This window comes from Zea mays, chromosome 8 (genome assembly GCF_902167145.1).
Source record: "Zea mays cultivar B73 chromosome 8, Zm-B73-REFERENCE-NAM-5.0, whole genome shotgun sequence".
Classification (NCBI taxonomy): Eukaryota; Viridiplantae; Streptophyta; class Magnoliopsida; order Poales; family Poaceae; genus Zea; species Zea mays.
In genome coordinates this window covers 88,208,755-88,230,590 of record NC_050103.1, presented here as the reverse complement: position 1 = coordinate 88,230,590, position 21,836 = coordinate 88,208,755, and the positions used below count along the sequence as shown (strand labels likewise).

Genomic DNA, 21,836 nt, shown 5'->3' with positions numbered 1-21,836 from the left:
CAAACATACCTTCGACTCTAGAAAATGACTTAGAGCGAAAGTGAAGAGAAGATTACACACAACAATTGTTTGGTCCACAAAAAAGGTACTTTATGCAGGGCACTGTTCATCTATTTATAGGGGAACATACAGCTTCGTATGAGATTACACTTATGCCCTCAAGGATTACACACAGGATTTACAAATAATATAGGGGCAACATCGTATTTTGCCTTCATCGTTTAGGACGACACCTTCTTCTTGCATCATCTTCTTGTGTTGTTATGACGAAGCTACTTTCATCGCCCTCCATCACTCCGCATCGAAGCTATTCCGGTGTCGAAGCTCCTGTGATATCCGTCAATACGTTGATAACAAATGGTTAGTTGTGTTTTTAGGACCTCCGGAAGATGAAGGCCCCGAACAGTAGCCTCTCGTAGTATTAGTTTGTTTCTTTGTAGTAAACTCAGACTGCGAAACGAACGAAGGCCTTATGCCGAAGGTCCGAAAAAACACAAAAACACATTCCCTTCGCTAGAATAGCGAAACGTTCTGAACTGTGGAGACCACTTTGCAATGGTGTTTTGTGTATATATATATATATATATATATATATATATATATATATATATATGAGGATTGTGACAAAATATTTTCTCGTGCTACCGACTTAAGTTGTTTTGTTCTGAGCTATTGCAATTGCATTCGTTTTCTAGCTTCGGCTTTTTCGCTTAATCAGAATTGAGATGGCCGAAGATAAGAGAAGCGAAGACCCTGCACTGGCTAGGTTTTATGAAGATATGGAGAGAACCAACACTGAAAAAATAACCAGCAAAATTCTTGCTGGATTATTTGAAGATTCCGAGGGCAGTGATGACTTTGATTTTGACAGTAGTGCGGAAGATGTTGAAAATCGACCATAGAGGCCAAGCCATGTTGTCTTTGGAAATCTACTGTCAAGAAAGGGCAGATTGAAGCTGTTGGGGCCTGCTTCGTTGCCGAAGGTCCTTTAAGCAAGTTGGCACATAAGCAGACACAGCACGAAGGTACATGCCGAAGCTACGATCCAGGGAGCTTCGGCATAGTGACATGCCTTGAGACGAAGGGCTGCACCGACCTAAAAAGGAAAAGACCGATCAGTCCATAATAGTTTGTGTCATGTTTTTAGTTATTTGTCGAGGGCATGAATGTAATTTCGACTGGGCTGCGTCCCGTGCTTATAAATAGATGAACAGTAACCCCGTACTGTTCACGCGAACGTGTATTCACTTGCACGTCACACTTGGATTTTTGCCCTCTGTCAAGTCGAAGGTATAAATGTAATTCAATATTGTTTATATTTATTTATGATGCTATATTGCTGGTGTCATATGATTATTCATGATACTTCTCATGTTTCATATGCTTCTATTTCCACTATTATACATTGTGATTATGAAGGTACGTTCTTCATAACCTTCGTCTGAAGATCATTAAATCCTAAGGGAGATAATGCTTCGAAGGACGAAGGGCTTTAACCATTAATATTTTGTGTTCCCTTGTTCTTTATTCATAACGTTTGAGAACAAGTCCCCAACAGAAGCAATGAAAGGCAAATATTTTCATGACATATTTGTAGTGAGGGCCAGAGGAGAGAATATTGTTCCTTTTCCTGAGGTAGACAATTGGGTCTGTTTGGTTCAGCTTTTTTCTGACCAGCTTTTCTGAGAATCTGGCTATGGGGAGAATCTGACTGTGTAGAGAATCTGAGTATTATTAGAATTATGTACGAAGGAAGATAAAGGTGTCTATAGGACTCAGGATGTAGAAAGTGACGAATTCCTACTATTGCAACGACTCAACCGATTATGTGTTTATGTTGATTTTGAATGATTTTTACCCAAACAAATTTTATAGAAACTGACTGAAAAGCTGAGCGTTTGGCAGTCCGCAGCAGCTTTTGATGGCCAGAAGCTCCAAAAAGCTGAAACAAACAGGGGCAAAGTGGTGGAGACACGGAGAAGGAAGAGAGATATGGTTACGCTGTGCTGTTCCCCGCTGCTCTAACAGTCACGGTCTGTCCTGACCCCATCAAAAACTAGAGAGTATAAATTCGATTTCTATGTCCTGATTTACCAAGTACAACCATAAACCGACACTAATCTAATAAACACATATTAGGGATTATTTGGTTTTGTGACTAAACTTTAGTTCGTGTCACATCAAATATTTAAATATCGATTATAAGTATATATATTAAATATATGCTTAATTAGTTTTAATAATTCATCTCGTCTTTTTATTCTTTATCTGTGTAATTAGTTTTATAATTAGACTATATTTAATACCTATAATTAAGCATTTAAACATTCGATGTGATAGCGACTAATCTTTAATTTGGTGGAAATAAACATCCAATATTGATTGATAGCTTTAACTCATACTAAAGGCAGAATATTAGTATCACGGTTAGATCCATCAACCGGCACTAAAACTCTAGTCTATTATTTAATGGTTTCTTTCTCTTGCACTATGAATAGAGATGAGCTCTATTCATGCTCTGTTCATGGCAATTTTTATGGAAAATGCATGTTGGGGACTTATTCTCAATTGCTACGAATTAACAACAAGGCAACACAAAATGTTAAAGGTTAAGGCACTTCGTCTTTCAAAGCATTATTTCCCTTAGGGCATAATGATCTTCAGACGAAGGTCATGAAGGACATATCTTCATGATTGCAATATACATTAATGAAAGGAGAAGCATGTATGACACAGAAAACAACGTGAATAATTATATAACATAATTAATTTCAACTTTATTATATCATGGATAAATAAAAACAATATGGAATTACATTCGTACCTTCGACTTGACAGAAGAAAATAGTACGAGCGTAATACACGAGCGAGTACAAGTCAGCGTGAACAGTACAGGGATACGATTCATCTATTTATAGGCACAGGACATAACCTGTGTAGATTTACATTCATGTCCTTTATAACTGATTACAATCATGACACAAATTATCATGGGCCAATCGGTCTTTTCATCTTTAAGTCGGTGCCACTCTTCGTCTCAAGGCGTGTCACTATGCCGAAGCTCCCCGGATGGTAGCTTCGGCTTTGCTTCTGTGTTGATCTTCCGAAGGTGTTTCTTCTTACAGGACCTTCGGCGACGAAGCAGACCCCCAACAGTAGCCCCTTCATGGTGTCAGATCGTTTTTCGTAACGAGCTCGACCCGTGAAAAAATCTCTTAGGCTTCGGAATGTCGAAGGTCCGAAAAACACCTTCCCTGAGCTCGTTGTCGAGAAACGATTAAATATTCCGAGTGCGAGGTGGTCCCACCATACAATGGGTACGCGCGATCTGGTGATTCACCTTCTCGCGCACTGTGGTCCACCGTTCAGTGGGTGCGGGAGACTGTTCAGCGGGTGCGAGCGGCTTGACGATTCACCTTCCCACCTGCAGCACTATATAAACAGACGGGTAGGTGTGAAGTTACCACATCATTTATTACTATTGCACTATTGTGCTGCTGAAAAATTTGACCATATCCGAAGCTTATTCATCGTATTCTCAATCAAAGCATTGTCTTGTTTTAGCTTCGCCATAAGAGGGAGCTTCGGCAAAATTGCAAAAAGTCATCAAATTCGTCAAAACCGTGAGAAATTCAATATCAAATGGCCAGAGTGCGTTCAACAGCTAGAATTACGCGCGACAGAGAGGAGGCCGAAGCTGCTGAGACTGCCCCAATCTCCGAAGTAATGAGGCAGTCGGGACTAGTCGTGACAGAGTGTGCCTCTAACGAAGGTGCACCTGCTGCCGAAGCTGAATAGGCTGACATTGAAGAGGATGATGCTGGTGAAGAAGAGATAGATTATAACACCGTCATGCCATCCAAACCCAGCCACTTGGACTTTGGAAAGTCTACTATCTCTGAGGCTGATATGCCCATGATGTTAAAGCTAGGCTACTTCGGGGAAGCCGAGAAGAAGCTGATTCGTTTTGGCGGGGAAGAAACCACTCCGAAGCCAGAAAATGATGAGGTGGTAGTTTTCAGAAGTTTCTTCAAAGCAGGATTGAGGTTTCCTTTGCATGAAATGATTGTGGATGTTTTGGAAGATTTTGAAGTTTATCTTCATCAGCTGACTCCTAACGCCATCGTTAGGCTCGGCGTCTTTATCTGGGCTCTTCGAAGCCAAGGAGTGGAGCCGCTTGCCGAAGCTTTCTGCCGGGTGCATGAGCTTCATTATCAGACGAAGGCTAGGGAAGATGGGCTACACGAGAATTTCGGCTGTTACAACTTTGCTTACCGCAAAGATATGAAGACTCTGGTGATTAGCTATCGCACCAAATGGCCAACCGGCTAAAAGAATGAGTGGTTTTATGTTAAGGTTGATGAGAAGAAGGAGAAGACAGTTCAGAGCCCACTGGACCTAACCTTCGAGTTAACTAGGCTCCTGTGCGACATGCTGCAAGGGTCACCATGCCGAGAAGCTGTGGGCGATTTTCGAGTTGTATCTGAGCATATCGGTACTAGAGATTTGGTGCAGGAATACTTAGTTAATAGAGTATTTCCGACGTTAAAGGAATGGAATATGTCGAAGCTTAAAGGAGAAAAGAAAAAGAATGAACTTGTTCGACTGCCCTATCATTTTAAGTTCAAGAAACATTTCAAAGAGCCTTGCCAAGAATGGTTGGAAATGATTGAAGCTATGTGCAATGAAATTGTGGGCAACTATACTAAGAAAGAAGATCAATTGATGACCGCGGCCTTCGACACCCGACTGAAGCGAAGGCTGAACCGAGTAATGGATGCCCTAAAGTTTGAATACCCTGACTATGAACGGTTAAGCAAGGGTGCCGAAGGGCCAAAGCGAAAAAGAGTTGTCAGTGTTATGAGGAGGCAAGCTGCTAGAATGATAGAAGAAGATGAGAAAGCTTTGAAAAAGAAAAAAATCCAGCCCTGAGCCGAAGGTGGCTGTTCCGAAGAAAAGAAAAGCTTCGGCTGCGAAGCCAACAACAATTGATATACAGGAAAAAATTCCTTCAACGCCTCCTGCTGCTGATGTGGAGGAAATTTTAAAGGTAATGACCGAATCTTTAGAGAAGAAGGAGGAGCCTGCGGCAATCAAGAAGCCTGTTGAAAAAAGGCGAAGGATTATTACTGTTATTGATGCTATTGAAGAAATGCCACCATCGGCTTCGGCGTCAAAAACACCGGCTTCCAAGACACTACAGCTACCGAGGCTGCCCCCGCCGAAGCTGCAACTGCCGAAGCTAAGACGACCGAAGATACAAATCTGGAGGGCACTTTTTCTGACATTGATAAGATGCTTTTGAACATGTCTACGGAAGAAGATGCTACAACTGCCGAAGAGACTCTGGCCCCAGCTCCCGGGAAAGAGAAGGGAAAAGAGAAGGAGATTTCCGAAGATACTTCGGAGGAAAAGGATTTTAATTTTAAAAACGTACTTAGGCAAAAGCTGTCTAAGGCTGAGAAGGAAGAGCTGAGGGATTATGCAATATCATGCGGCTATCAACCAGGAGCATTGCTCTTTGGTGGTGTTGACGAAGAGAGCTTAGGATGTCTCCGGGACCGGACTGGAGCGAAGGTTGTCAGCACTCTATCGAAGAGTGTTGGCTTTCCGAAGCTTGAGGCTGACCTCAGCAGATACCGACGGCAACATATCGCTGACAACTTGTTTTATTCTAATTTTAAGATAAAGTTCTTACCTTAACTTTTTATTGTTTTCTAGATGAAGGTTACTTCTGATGAAGGTTATTTTTTCAGAGTCTACTACTAAGTAAAACCTTGAGGATGCAACAAGACCACGAGGACAAGAAAAACGAGATTATAATTGAGGGCTTAGAGGGCAAAATTAAAGATCACGAAGCTGCTCTGGAGAAGAAGGATTTCATGATTCAAACAATGGAGGGTTCACTGGTAGAAGCCCATGCCGAGATTGCTAGATTAAACAGTGAACTCTCCACGAAATCAAAAAGCTTCGCACAAGAGAAGAAGGATTTTGATGCAAAGCTTGAAGCTGAAGTTGCAAAGAGTTCGAACTTGCAAAAGTCATTGAAGGAACTTCAAGATAAATGTCTGAACTTTGGCAACCGTTGCGTGCAACGACTGAAGCAGGTCTTCAACTCAGTTGGAGCCAGTTCTGAAAAGTTTAAACCTTTAGCTGAAGACCCGCCAGGCATCTTTGATCATATTGAAGGCGAAGTTGATGCTCTTGATGAAGTCATAGATGGGCATGGTGACTTCTGCGCTCTGCTAGCTTCTCGCGGCACAGCTGTTGCTTTTATGAGGGCTGGTTGCACGCACGAGAATATTGTAAACAGGCCGAACTTCAGCTTATCACCAGTGGACTTGAATGACATCCCCGGCCTGGCCCAAAGCATTGGGAACAGATTCGTAACTAAAATTTGGGCGAAGGGTGGACGAAGCTTGGCTGGTGACGAAGCTCGAAGTCACCTCAAACTGGTAATAAACTCATACCTTGTGCTTACCTTTTCCTTGAAACTTGAATTTACCTTATAACGCTTTGTTATGTATAGGATGACAAAGCCGAAGAGCAGTGATACGGAGCTTGGTGGATGATCCGAAGCTTAGCGGATGGTGATGAAGCCGAAGACATTGCTATGAAAAAACTTTAGAGAAACTTTTGAATTATCCTTGTAAAGAATATTGTAATTTAAGAATCAGATACTACTATGTAAATTTGTTCATACCTTGTAATATATTTTTACCTTTCCGTCCATGTATGAACTGCTTTGATGTGGACGAAACTTGTATTTTTTGAGCCGAAGGCGAAAACCACCTTCCCTTCTTTTCGTATACAACGAAGCATAAATCTGCTTCTTTTCGCCGAAGCCTTATCATTAGAGCCAAAGCAACTGTCTGTATTTGTATGATATGATGATGATGATCCTATGTATGTCTAAATGAATGTTTATGAATGCAATGAATGATGTGATGTATTGTGCAAATGAATGTTCAGACACGCGCTTACGAAGCCACATCAAAACTACTCATTCCCTTAGGAATGACTGAAATTTCTTTGTTGTTTATTTTTCGGCTGCACCGCTTATTTTTCGGTGTAAGTTCTGCATCCCCTTAGGAACGTCTTTTGAACTTCTTCGCTTTCTATTTCGGCGGTATCACCGTTGACTTTTCGGTGTAAGTTCTGCATTCCCTTAGGAATGTCTTTTGAACTTCTTCACCTTCTATTTCGACGGTACTTGGTTCTGCATTCCCTTAGGAACGACTTTTGAGCAGAAAACTTACGCTGCACTCTCTTAGGAACGACTTTTTGTAGCTTCGTCGTGCTCTGCATCCCCTTAGGGACGACTTTCGAGCTTTTCCCTGTTTTTTTCTCTCTGCACTCGATGGTGCATGCTCATATTTTACATTTTACATATTTTTGGGGGATTTTGCTCTCATAGAGCTGGATAAGAAAGGAAAAATTACAAACTATGGCCCCATTAAAAACCTTTCTCCCCCTTTGGAAAGGAAAAGGGTGCCATAGGAAAAATGAAAAATATTACATCAAGTTACACATAATATCGTCGAAGCTCATTCGCATTCCAAGATCTAGGAATGTCGTTGCCGTCCATATCCTTCAATCTATAAGAACCGGGTCTTGATGAAGATACCACCGGAAAGGGTCCTTCCCACTTCAGCTGTAGCTTGCACTACACCAAAATAGTAAACTTCCTAGAGCCTAAACCCTAGGAAGTTAGGTCTAAACTCTAGGAAGTTAGCGAAACTCTCGGAAGTTAAGCCATCCCGTCGGAAGTTTGGCTCTCGAAAATTTTTTGTCGGAAGTTAGCTTAACTTCCTAGAGGGCTCTAGGAAGTTACCTAACTTCCTACGGCTTAATAAACCTCTCGGAAGTTAGTAGATTCTCGGAAGTTAGTAGTTTCACGCCGTCAGCTGACTAACTTCCTACGGCTTACTGTAGCCCTTCCTACGGCTTACTGCAGCCCCTAGGAAGTTAGCTGGCTAACTTCCTACGGCTTATTGCAGCCCCTAGGAAGTTAGCTGGCTAACTTCCTACAGCTTACTGTAGCCCCTAGGAAGTTAGCTGGCTAACTTCCTACGGCTTACTGTAGCCTCTAGGAAGTTAATTTGACCAGCATTACAAATGTTGTTTATATTTTACACCACATTCCAGAAAATAACAAATATATCAACAGCTATATAGCACAACATATTATCGCATAAAACATCTCACACACAATCACATAACAATATTTAAATCCATAGTCTCATCAATTATTACATCACAAAAGTCTCATCCATAGTCTTATCATCACAAAAGTCTCACACATATCATCATCCAGAGACAATATCTCATACATAGTCATAATAAAAGTCTCAAGTATCAGAATGCAATAACATGGAAGCTCACGGTCGCCGATCACCATCGAAACCTCCACTATTCAAGAGGGTTTCGACAAAGTCTAACCCATCCTCTTGTTCATGCGTCGGCAAGGTAGCTGGAGGGGTCTAATATACATGTACAAATGACATTTGTTGAGTTACATCATAATATAACTAACAACAACTAAATGATGATAAATATGCATACCTGATGTTCGGTAGATGGAGATGTAGGTACAGGTGGAGGTGAAGACCAAGGATAATGAACGGGAGGTGGTGGGGGGGCACCGGGACGTGTATCCCTTGGGCCTGTGCTAGTTGCTACAAATTTGTTGAACTCATTCACATCAGCGTTTTAAATCAATACATATCTTAAAGTGAAAGCTATTATCTTTTGAACTTACTTGTATGAGTGTTTGTTGTTGCTGAATCTGTGTAGCATAATATTCATGTTGCGCAGCTTGTTGCTTCAAGTAATCCTGATGTCGCCTAAGTTCTTCTCGCAGTTGCTCCACTTCTGCTGGATCTTGAGTGGAGCGACGGGAGCTACGAGCAGCAGACCTCGATGAACCTCCACGCTGAACCCTAACCTGCCTCGAGTCGATGACGTTAGCAAACATTGTGTACCTACAAAACAAGTAACAACACGACAGGATTAAGAATACATGTATTACACTCAACCAATGAAACAATATAAGATATGTAGAGTCCTCACCTTCCATGAGCTTTTCCACCACTTGCATACACAGCCTGAGGATCAATAGGTGAGGTCCTCCAGTCATAGTCTGGTCCGTGCTGACTAGTCATCGCCTCGCCATATGCAGCCTCATACAAAAGAACAATGCAATCTTACATACAAAAATCCATATAAACAGAATCTACCAAACATTTCCAAACACTCACCACACGATCTGTTGCCTTTTGGCTGCACAACACATCTGAATTTGCAGGATCTGGTCCTCTGTGCCCCCTAAGGTATATTTGAACATCACTGGGCACTGCACCAGTGCTAGCTTCCTGTATGTACATTTGACAAACACTATAACCAGAAATTACAGCAAGTCAACTACAATCAACGAAAATGGCTTAAATTGCATCACAAAAGTCCTATCCATAGTCATATATGATAACGGGCTCTGGCGCGGCGCGGGACTCGGGTGCGGCGTCGGCGCTAGGCGCGCAGGGGCGGTCGGGGCAGACGCGCGGTCGCTCCACGATAACGGTTTATCCTATCATATATGATCGATTTTTTGTATGTCGCAATTAACCTGTACGTTTCAGCATCTTGCAAGTATATATCGTTGCTTGATCAGGACACACGCAGAAAATGCATGTATCGTCGGTCGTCTCGCTCGAGATACAACGGATACGAACGTCGATGCATGCATTATTCCGAACCACCTACATACAGGCTGGAGCCAAAATCCACGCAGCAGCAGCCAACAAGAGAGAATGAATGGCCGACAGATCGAGAACTACCAAATTAAAGCTAGCAGGAATACGTGGGTCGAGTATGACATACTGAAGCATTTATGGAAGCAAAGCATGCAAGGAGCGGCAAACAAAATCCAGAAAGGAACTTACAGTAATGCCCCGCTCGATCACGCGTAGGCGTAGCGACGAAGGGCACGTAGGCGTAGCGACGAAGGGCACGCTAGCTTGCTCGCTCGCGCCTTCAACTGCTTTTTGGCCGGTCCAAGGATTGGACTGTGGCAAGCCGGCCGCCGCCGCCGTCGACGCCACCAGACTTCTCTTATGCTGGTGCTGGGTGCGGTGGCGAGCGCGCGCTGGCGGTGGACGACGGATCGGCACAGCACCCGAGCTAGCGCGAGCCGTCTCTTCTTCCGTCGGGTCGCCTTGACGTGACCTCTCTCCCGGTACGGAGGCCACCGGTCCACGTGCCCTATTAACGCCGATAGCGACGCCGCAGCTTCACAGGCGCAGGCAGCAGCGGGTCGGAGAGGTGAGGCGGTGGTGAGACGAGACGAGATCAGATCAGAGATGCCAAGCAAGCCGCTCGCTCGCTCGTATGAACCCGAGGGGACGATCGGTGCGGCTGGGCATGGGCTCTGGCGCAGCGCGAGACTCGGGCGCGGCGTTGGTGCTAGGCGTGCAGGGGCGTTCGGGGCAGACGAGCGGTCGCTCCACGGTAGTGGCGCGTGCGCAGGCTGCAGAGGCGACCGGGGTCGCGTCGGGGAGGGGCTCGGACGCGGGCGCGTGCTCGGGTCGGGGCTGGGCGCTGGTGGGCGTCGGTCGGATCACCGGGCGCGGCGTCCCTGGCGGCTTCGGGCGGCTTGCGTGGAGCAGAGAGGCAGGGGGCGAGTGGGAGAGGAGAGAGCTCTGGCGGCGCTTGGGAAGAGCAGGAGAGAGGGTGGGAGAGAGCAGGGTGGCGGCTAGGGCAGCCAGGGAGCGGCGGCCAGAGGGAGGGGCGAGCTGGGGATGTTGGGCCTGGTGGGCCGGCTAGGTTAGGTTTTGCGTTTTTTTCTTCTTTTTTCTTTTTTTCTTTTTTTGTTCCCTTTTCTAAATTCGAAATACATTTTTAAATAACTCTAAAAATTATAATAATTAAACCTAAATTATTTATAAATAAAAAGTTTATTTTTGGACTAATATTATTTTATATATTGTTTACTAGGATTTTCATTTAAGACGAAATGCTATTAAATATTCGAAAATCAATCATGCGCAATCAAAAATTATTTCAAATGAAATAAATAATAAACACTTCAATGAAAAATTTATTACCATAAATATCATTAATAAACTAACTGCATTATTTTTATTTAATGATTTTTATAGTGTCACAAGCGGGAGCGGAGGGGCGGCCGGGGCCGAGGGCTCGGTGGGGCCGGCCGGGCGTGGGAGAGGCGGCCGGCGCGCGTGGAGACAGGGACATTGAGAAAGGTGAGAGAAGAGAGAGAAGAGATAAGGTTGAGGGAGGTTAAAAATAAAAAACATAACTTCCTAGAGTCAAGCCGTAGGAAGTTACGTAACTTCCTAGAGTTTGTACTTTGACTCTAGGAAGTTAAGTAACTTCCTACAGCCAGTCGTAGGAAGTTGGATTTTCGTTTGACCGGTCAACAGCTGAAACCTAACTTCCTAGAAGAGGCCGTAGGAAGTTACCTATTTGTTTGACTGGTCAACAACTGAAACCTAACTTCCTAGAGGAGGCCGTAGGAAGTTAGATTTTCGTTTGACTGGTCAACGACTGAAACCTAACTTCCTAGAGGAGGCCGTAGGAAGTTAACTGGGTAGCTAACTTCCTAGAGCCAGCCGTAGGAAGTTAGCTATTCGTTTGGCTGGTCAACAGATGAAACCTAACTTCCTAGAGGAGGTCGTAGGAAGTTAACTGGGCAGTTAACTTCCTAGAGCCAGCCGTAGGAAGTTAGCTATTTGTTTGGCTGGTCAGCAGATGAAACCTTACTTCCTAGAGGAGTCCGTAGGAAGTTAGATAACTTCCTACGGTTTTTTAACTTCCGACAGTTTTTATAAAATACAGTAGGAAGTTATGTTTATTTCCTAGAGGTACCAGTTGCCTCTCGGAAGTTATTTATTTCCTACGGTTTGTTATAAAAGCTGTAGGAAGTTAAAAAACCGTAGGAAGTGTATGATTTTGGTGTAGTGTTGCCTACTATGTTTGGATTGACCACTATCCGAAGTACCAAATGCCCTGGCTTAATGTTTTTCAGCCAAACTTTTCTGTCACGCCACTTTATTGTTTCGGCTTGATATTTATTGATATTCTCCACAGCCTGAAGTCTGATCCCTTCTATAGCATCTTTTGCCACAGAATAATCAGCTTCGTCTTCTGCAGAAGCTACTGTTCTGATTGACCCTGTCTTAGCTTCTTCTGGGTTATAGCTTCATCACCAAACAATAACTTAAACGGTGTAAAACCTATTGACCTTGATATAGTTGTATTGTGGCTCCACACCACTTTAATCAACTCATCTGGCCACTTTCCTCTGGGTTGATTAAAGATTAACTTCATTATTCCCGCCATTATAATACCATTTGCTCTTTCGACCAGCCCATTTGACTCCGGGTGCCTGACTGATGCAAAATGAATCTTCGTGCCAATCTGGTTGCAGAAATCTTTGAAAGTTTCGGCATCAAACTGTGTTCCATTATCCACAGTTATAGCCTTCGGCACGCCGAAGCGACAAATGATATTTTGCCAGAAGAATTTCTGGACTGTAACCAAAGTTATTGTAGCCAAAGGCTTTGCTTCAATCCACTTGGAAAAATATTCTACAGCCACCACGACATATTTCAAATTACCTTGTGCTGGTGGAAGTGGACCTAACAAGCCCAGGCCCCATCTTTGCAATGGCTAGGTTGGTTGTATTAACTGAGTCAATGACGAAGGTTGTTTTTGGTCCCTTGCACATTTTTGACAATTTTCGCACTTTTGGACCAGATCTGCTGCATCCGAAGCTGCCTTCGACCAGTAAAATCCCTATCTGAAAACCTTTCCCAGCAAAGGCCTAGACCCAATATGGGATCCACACAATCCTGCATGTATCTCCTTCATTAGTTCTATACCTTCGGTTCTGGATAAACACTTGAGAAGGGGGAGCAAACTCCATGCTTGTATAATTCCCCTTCTATTATGATATATGGTTTTGTTCTTGCTTCCATTCTTTTATTATAAACTTCGTCGTCCGAGAGGCAGTTACCCTGGAGGAAAGATATGATTTCAGTCCTCCAATCTTCACTATGTACTGGAGAGATGGCGAGCACTACTCTCTCCATGAGTTCAACCGAAGGTGCCTTTATTGTTTCAAAAAATACTTCCGAAGGTAGATTGAGCCTCTGAGCCGCTGATTTGGCTAACAGATCTGCATGCTCATTTTCGCCTCTTGGAATGTTCTTGATAGAGAAACCTTTGAAAGAAGCCTCCAACCTTCGAACTGTATCCAGATATTTTTCAAGTTTCGGATATCTTGCCTTGCTACTTTTATCTACATGGCCAGAAATGACTTGAGAATCAGTTTTCAGAATAGCCCTTCTTATTCCCATTGCCCTTAACTTCCAAAGCCCCAACAAGAGTGCTTTGTATTCGGCAATATTATTTGTACAACTAAAGTCTAGCTTGGCTGCATAACATGTTCTGACTTTCGAAGGTGCTACTAGAACAGAAGCTGCTCCTGCGCCGAAGGTCCCCCAAGAACCATCGCAGAACACTATCCAAGCTTCGACATCTTTATTTATCTCTTCTTCCTGAGCCCCTGGCGTCTAATCAGCGATGAAGTCTGCTAACGCCTGGGACTGAATTGAAGATCTATGCACATAATCAATGGTGAATTCATTAAGCTCTGTAGCCCATTTTCCAATCCTTCCAGTAGTCTCTCCGTTCCTCATGATGTCCTTTAGAGGTTGTGATGAAGGAACAATTATGTGGTATGCTTGAAAATAATGCTGAAGCTTTCTGGAGGCCATTAACACAGCATATAAAACCTTCTCTAATTCTGTGTAATTTTTCTTTGATGGACTTAGAACTTCGGAGAAGAAGTATATTGGAGCTTTCTTTTTAGCCTGACCATCTAGCTTCTCCTGTACCAGTGCTGCACTCACTGCAGAATGTGAAGCTGCCACATATAAGAGCAATGGAGCCCCTGGCGCGGGTGGAGTTAATGTTGTTAAATCAATCAAATATTGTTTCAACTCTTCAAAAGCTTTTTGTTGTGCCGGGCCCCATTGAAAGACTTTGACTGACTTCAGTATTTCAAAAAATGGCAGATTTCTTTCCGCTGATCTATATATGAATCTGTTTAATGATGCTAATCTTCCTGCCAGCCGTTGAGCCCCTTTCTTCGTGCTTGGTGGCTCCATCTGAAGGATAGCTTCGATCTTGCTTGGGTTAGCTTCAATTCCTTTCGTTGATACCAGACAACCAAGGAACTTGCCTTTCTTCACTCCAAAAACACATTTTTCTGGATTTAATTTCAGGCTAGCTTCACTGAAATTTGCAAATGTTTCTTGCAAATCAGCAATGTGATTTTCTTGCTTCGTGCTTTTCACTATGATATCATCAACATAGGTCAGTACATTTCTGCCTATCTGGGAATGAAGGACCTTGGCTGTCATTCTACTGAAGCTCCCTCCAGCATTCTTGAGCCCCTCAGGCATCCGAAGATAGCAATAGGTGCCACTGGGAGTTATGAAGCTAGTCTTCGGCTCATCTTCCTTCTTCATCCAGATTTGATGATAGCCTGAATAACAATCCAATAGACTCATGAGCTCTGAAGAAGCTGATGCATCTACAAGAGAGTCTATTCTTGGTAACGGGAATTCGTCTTTTGGACATGCCTTGTTAAGATCTGTGAAGTCAATGCACATTCTCCATTTGCCATTGGCCTTCTTCACCACGACAGTATTGGCTAACCAATCTGGGTATTTTACCTCTCTGATAACACCAGCACTGAGAAGCCTTTTCACTTCATTCCGAGCACCTTCGGCTTTATCATCAGACATTTTTCGAAGCCTTTGCTTTCTTGGCCTAAGGATGGGTCCACATTGAGTGAATGTTTAATGACATCTCTGTTGACACCGCAGAGATCATTGGCTGACCAAGAAAAGACATCTTTGTTGTTGAATAAAAATCTTATCAAAGTTTTCTCTTGCTCTTCAGATAGCTGAGACCCCAGCAGTACTTTTTGGTCTACTATGTCTTCACATAGAAGCATAGGCTTCGGCTGATCCGCCGAAGCAGCCTTCTCTCTTTTGTATTTGTACTGCTCACAAACTTCGGCTCTATCTATATTGTGAATTGCTTTTGAGTCTGTCCAATTTCCTTCGGCTTTTCTGGCAGCTTCTTGACTCCCATGAACAGCAATGGGCCCTTGTTCCGAAGGTATCTTCATGCATAGATATGCTGGATGAAGTATTGCTTCGAAAGCATTAAGTGTCCCACGACCAATGATTGCATTGTAGGGGTACTCCATGTCAACAATGTCAAACACAACCTGTTCAGTCCTTGTGTTGTGAACAAAGCCAAAGGTTACCAGCATTGTGATTTTGCCAAGTGCTACAATTTGCCTTCCTCCGAAGCCACATAGAGGATGTGTTGCATCATGGATCTTGTCCTCTAGTACTTGCATCTGTCTTAAAGCCTTAGCAAATATGATATCTGCTGCACTGCCTGTATCAACCATAACATTATGGACCAAAAATCCCTTAATGACACAAGATATAACCATAGCATCATTATGAGGGTAATCTTTGAGCTGAAGGTCCTCCTGGGAGAAGGTGATTGGGATGTGGGACCATTTTGACTTGATGAAGGGTCCCTGCACCCCAACATGCTGCACCCTTCTTTGTGCTTCCTTCTTCTGCTTCTTGTTAGCCGGCTCTGAACCTGAGCTGCCTGTTATCGGGAGCACTAGCAGCTTCATAGCCGAAGATACTTCAGCTTGGTTGTTGAACGAAGCCATCAGCTCAATCAATGGAAGTGAGTTCATCGGAGGTGGGCGCCAATGTTGGGGACTTGTTCTCAATTGCTACGAATTAAGAACAAGGCAACACAAAATGTTAAAGGTTAAGGCCCTTCGTCCTTCGAAGCATTATTTCCCTTAGGGCATAATGATCTTCAGACGAAGGTCATGAAGGACATACCTTCATGATTGCAATATACATTAATAATAGGAGAAGCATGTATGACACAGAAAACAACGTGAATAATTATATAACATAATTAATTTCAACTTTATTATATCATGGATAAATAAAAACAATATGGAATTACATCCGTACCTTCGACTTGACAGAAGAAAATAGTACGAGCATAATGCACGAGCGAGTACAAGTCAGCGTGAACAGTACAGGGATACTGTTCATCTATTTATAGGCACAGGACGCAGCCTATGCAGATTTACATTCATGTCCTTTATAATTGATTACAATCATGACACAGATTATCATGGGCCAATCGGTCTTTTCATCTTTAAGTCGGTGCCACCCTTCGTCTCAAGGTGTGTCACTATGCCGAAGCTCCCCGAATGGTAGCTTCGGCTTCGCTTCTGTGTTGATCTTCCGAAAGTGTTTCTTCTTACAGGACCTTCGGTGACGAAGCAGACCCCCAACAATGCTGTTAGTTTTTTTTCAAGATATTCTACCAAAGATTTCACTTACCCAATTGTGGAAAAATAGTTAGCACGTTGATCCTCTCATCTTGTATGGTGCTAAAGAAGGCGAGTCTGGTAGTGTTGGTCACTCGTTCTCGATTGCTATACACAAAAAAAACAAGGCAACAAAATATCAATCTTCATCTCCTACTAATCATCCCTTCATGATAATCTCTTCGAAGACGAAGGTTAAGATTTCATCGAATGAATTGTGATTTATTATTATCAGTGTATAAATGAATGTGTAAGAGATATTTAAAAGTTTGAACATGACAACTAGTCTTACACATCAATAGTATATTTCTCTTCCTTCATATATTAAATTTACAAATATACCTTCGACTTTAGAAAATGACTTAGAGCGAAAGTGAAGAGAAGATTACACGCAACAATTGTTAGGTCCACCAAAAAAGGTACTTTATGCAGGTCACCGTTCATCTATTTATAGGGGAACATACAGCTTGGTATGAGATTACACTTATGCCCTCAAGGATTACACACAGGATTTACAAATAATATAGGGGCAACATCGTATTTTGCCTTCATCGTTTAGGACAACACCTTCTTCTTGCATCATCTTATTGTGTTGTTGTGACGAAGCTACATCCATCGCCCTCCATCACTCCACATCGAAGCTATTCCGGTGTCGAAGCTCCTGTGATATCCGTCAATACGCTGATAACAAATGGTTAGTTGTGTTTTTAGGACTTTTGGAAGATGAAGGCCCCCAACAGTAGCCTCTCGCAGTATTAGTTTGTTTCTTTGTAGTAAACTCAGACTGCGAAACGAACGAAGGCCTTATGCCGAAGGTTCGAAAAAACTCCTTCCCTTCGCTAGAATAGCGAAACATTCTGAACCGTGGGGACCCCTTTGCAATGGTGTTTTGTATATATATAGTGACACACCTTTGCTTCAATCTACCCCTTCGTCTCAAGCTTGTCGTACATAGCGGCACATGCGGCCACGTAGGACTTTTTTTAGAGGTCGAACTGGCAGTCGCCAAGTTTCTTCTTGTCGTCGATGAGCGCCCCTAACGCGAGTGCCTGCTGCTAATGGTGTTTGTTCAGGGTTTTCAAGTAAGAAACATGAATTCATGTTTGGCGTTGGTTTATAAAAATGACTCACAAGTCAGATCCATGGAAAAAATATTACGAAGAATAAATGTCACACATGCAAAAAAAGAATTTAAGTTGAAAACATTATTCAAACAAAAGAAATTGCATGCAAGGCTCTTCTTTAAATATTACTCCCTTCATCCAAAAATATAATTCAAGAATCTCGGTGATACTTATCTACTACTACGCATTGTGCAAGGGTAGCAGGTGGGCTTGGGGAGAGATGTAGTAGATGTGTTTTCTGTTATAGATGTAGACATAAACACACATGTGGTGTAGTGGTAGCTACCGCTAGCATTTGCTTGAGAGGTTGTGGGTTCAAATCCCTTTGGGGCCATGTGTATTTTTTTAATTTTAGCTAGGCGTCGGCTGTACGGGGGAATGGGAATGGGAATGAGCTTTGCGGGGAGGGGGAATGGGAATGATAGATATAGAATGGTGGCAGAACATGGGAATGGACTGTGCGCGGGGAGGAGGGAATCGGAAAGACAGAACACGGAATGGGCAGAACGCGGAATGGCTGACTACTATTGCAGCCTTAATAAGTATTAGAGATATGAGGATTGTGACAAAATATTTTTTCGTGGTACCGACTTAAGTTGTTTTGTTCTGAGCTATTGCAATTGCATTCATTTTCTAGCTTTGGCTTTTTCGCTTAATCAGAATTGAGATGGCCGAAGATAAGAGAAGCGAAGACCCCGCACTGGCTAGGTTTTATGAAGATATAGAGACAACCAACACTGAAAAAAATAACCAGTGAAATTCTTGCGGGATTATCTGAAGATTCCGAGGGCAGTGATGACTTTGATTTTGACAGTGGTGCGAAAGATGTCGAAAATCGACCATAGAGGCCAAGCCATGTTGTCTTTGGAAAATCTACTGTCAAGAAAGGGTAGATTGAAGCAATGAAAGGAAAATATTTTCACGACATATTTGTAGTGAGGGCCAGAGGAGAGAACACTGTTCCTCTTCCTGAGGCAGACAAAGTGGTGGTGTTCCAAAGTTTAATGAAGGCTGGGCTTCGCTTTCCCTTGCACAAGATGCTAGTCGAAGTGCTGAAGAGATTTGAGATATTTCTTCATCAGCTCACTCCCAAAGCTTTGGTTAAAGTTGGAGTTTTCATCTAGACGATGAGGAGACAAGGGCTGGACCTAGATGTCGACTGCTTTTACAATATCCACGAATTATCTTACCAGACGAAGGTAGTTGGGAAGGAACAATATGACAACAATTTCGGCTGCTACTCCTTCGTATATTGCTCTGATGTGAGACGTTCTTTTCTGACCTTTCGGAAGAGGTGGCCAGGGTCTTGGATGAAGCAATGGTTTTATGTTAAGAAAACCTTGGTTGCGAGGGAGGATGTGAGGGATGTGATTCAATGACCCATTTAATCACGCTTCGGCATCAGGAGGCCTACAATCGTGAACAGTGAAAAAGCTCAAGCATGCCTGGTAGCCTTCAACACCGTGTGTAGTTACATTGGCTTCAGAGATTTGGTTCAAGAACATATAGCCTTCAGGGTATGGCCGCTTGTTAATAAATGGGAAATGCCGAAGGAAACCGATACCAGCTCGAGCGAAGACGACCTTGTGTATTTGAAATATACGCACTGCTACAGGGATAAATTTGGTGAACTGAATGATGACTAGCTAGAAGCCATTGAAGCGACTAGTGATGAATTATTAGGGATATACACCAAGGCTGAAGATGAAGATATGAATACTGCCTTCGGTATCCGGGAAAAGGAGATTGAATAGAGTATTTGATGTTATTGGATTTGTCTATCCTGACTACTGCTTTCCCGCACGAAAAAAAGGAATGATAAGGAAAATTGCAACAATGACTTCCTCCATCGTGCTGAAGCCAAAGAAGGCAAAAGTTCTAACCTACCAACTGAAGTCGTTCTACTTAGAGAGGGCTGCAAAACTGCCTACTACAGAGACCTCAAAGGCAGAAGCTACCGAAGCAGTTGAAGAGACCCATTCAGCTCCAGAGGTAATACTTCTCTTTTTATTTAATTTGAATCAAGGTATTTTTGATATAATGTTACTTTTGAAATTTTTGGGTAGATGATCAAGGCATCTGCTGTAGTGGTCGAAGCGCCCATTATTCTCTTAGAAAGAACAAAAACAGGGAGCTATAGGATGGAACGACAACTGAAGCTACAAAATCCTCTGATGGTGCAAGAGCCATCGAAGATAGCATCCGTTCCAGCAGTAACTCCTAAGAAAAGGAGAAAGATGGCCAACGTGCTAGATGTTGTTCTGAGGTATTCAAAGATGTTAACGCCTGCTCCCACAAAGGTTTCCGATGGGAAGGTTGATGAATTGAAAATGACTATTGACGAAGCTGCTCCTCCTGATTTTGCTAAGGATGGACCTTCAGAATCCAAACCAATAGAACAAGAATATGAAAGCATACTAGAGAAAATAGCATTGCCAATACCTGAAGCGACGTCTCTTGGTGATCTTGGATACATTGTTCACCATGCTTTGGAGAAACAATTAATAGAACAACAAATTGCCGAAGTGCAATATTATGCAAGAGATTTGAAGTACCCTCGGGGCTTTTTGGTTTATGGGGGAAATGACGAAGATGATTACCTATACTGCCTGCCGGACAACAAAGAGATTGATGTTTGCCAGGAAATGATGGATAATATGGGTTACCCAAAACTTGAACTTGGATTATCTGCAATGCCGAAGGATCACCTTGTGGATTGTCTGGCTTACAACAACTTGAAGGTTTCCATATTTTATTTTTCCTTTTTAAACTTCCAACTTAGCAGAATGTTTTTCTTTAACTCTTATTATCCATTTATTTTTATTATTATTTTTTATTAGAGACTCATTCTTAGCAAAGCTTTAAAGGCATAGAAGGATGCCGAAGATGAAAGTACACGTATAGCCTTCAGAAATCTAAGATCCGAAGTTATCGACCTTCGGCACCAAGCTATTGAAAAGGACAAAATTCTTCTTTCTCTAATTGAAAAGTTGAAAAAGAGTCAAACTGATTTGGCTAAATTCTCTGAAGCAGACAAAAAAAATATCGAAGCTAGAGAAACAAAAAGAAGTCGATGCAAAACGCATAGCTGACTTAGAATATTCTTTATCTACCCAAGTGGAGCTTCATAAGATGGAGGAGTTAAGACTAGAAAAGAAGTTTGACGAAGTTAATGAAAACTTCGAAGTTGAAACAAAGAAACGTGAAATATCTGAGACTGAGCGGGTCAGATTTCAGAGGAATATAAATGAGCTTCATCAGTCAAAGGAAGAATGTTTTACTGTTTGCATGCAATGTTGTAATAAGTTGAAGAGCACATTTGCTAAAGTTGGTGCGTTCTCAACTGAACAAAATTTTATTCGCGGTGATCCCGAAGGTGTGGTTAGATGGATCGAAGGTGAAGTTGAAGACTTTGACGAAGTCCTCACCAGCAGAGGGGATTTCTATGCTTGCGTGGGTGCCCGAGGGGCCATGTCATTGCTTCAAAAAGCTGGCTATGAACGCGCGAAGGCTATAATTCAGCCAGAATTTTCAGTTTCAGCGGATGACATCGAGGAACCTTCAGCTGAAGCTATGGCCCTCGGTGAGAAATTTTACTTTGAAGTATGGGCGAACGGTGGAAGGGAGATAGCAGACGAAGCTATCAGACAAATCAAAGAAAGAGACCCATCGAGCTTCAGAAGAGGCCAAGAGAGCTAAAGAAGTTGCGGAGCGAGAAAGACGTATATGTATGTGCTTATGTTAGGTTTTAACCTCGTATTTATTTAGCTTCGTACTTGACAAAACCATGTTTTTATGTAGCAGAACTTCCTCCCCCGGAACCGTATGATCCTAAAGCTGATCCAGCACAAAGGGTAATCCTTGATGAATTCAAGGTGGTAAACGCAACAATAGACGAAGTTGTTAATACTTTGCTAAATGAAGCTGTTGAAAAGGTTTTGAAAGAAGAAGATTGAACTGTTGTAAAGATTTTGAATTTTGTATGTGGGAAATATGTAAATACATTCTAAAGCATCTTGCTTTATGTAAATACAATTATGTGTTGTGTTCAGGTGCATCATATACTATATTTATTTATGCAGCGTGAAATAATTGTACGTACCTTTTTGAGTCGAAGGCGAAAAAAACCTTCCCTTTTTTCATGCTTCGTAAACAAAATCCCTTTTCATCCAAAAGTCTCGAAATGTTGTAGAATATCTATCACCAAAGCCAAAGCATTGTCCCTGTTGGGGGCC

General features: G+C 42.6%; 1 long non-coding RNA gene across 1 annotated transcript; it reads right to left on the bottom strand.

Annotated features, from left to right (window-relative positions):
- Positions 1-8,838: 8,838 nt before the first annotated feature.
- LOC103632460 (uncharacterized) lies at positions 8,839-9,307 on the bottom strand. The gene is made up of 3 exons (XR_002264547.1): positions 9,261-9,307; positions 9,073-9,182; positions 8,839-8,984 (listed from the first exon to the last, which is right to left on the bottom strand). It is a non-coding gene; the product is annotated as an uncharacterized lncRNA (long non-coding RNA).
- Between the last annotated feature and the right edge of the window lie 12,529 nt (positions 9,308-21,836).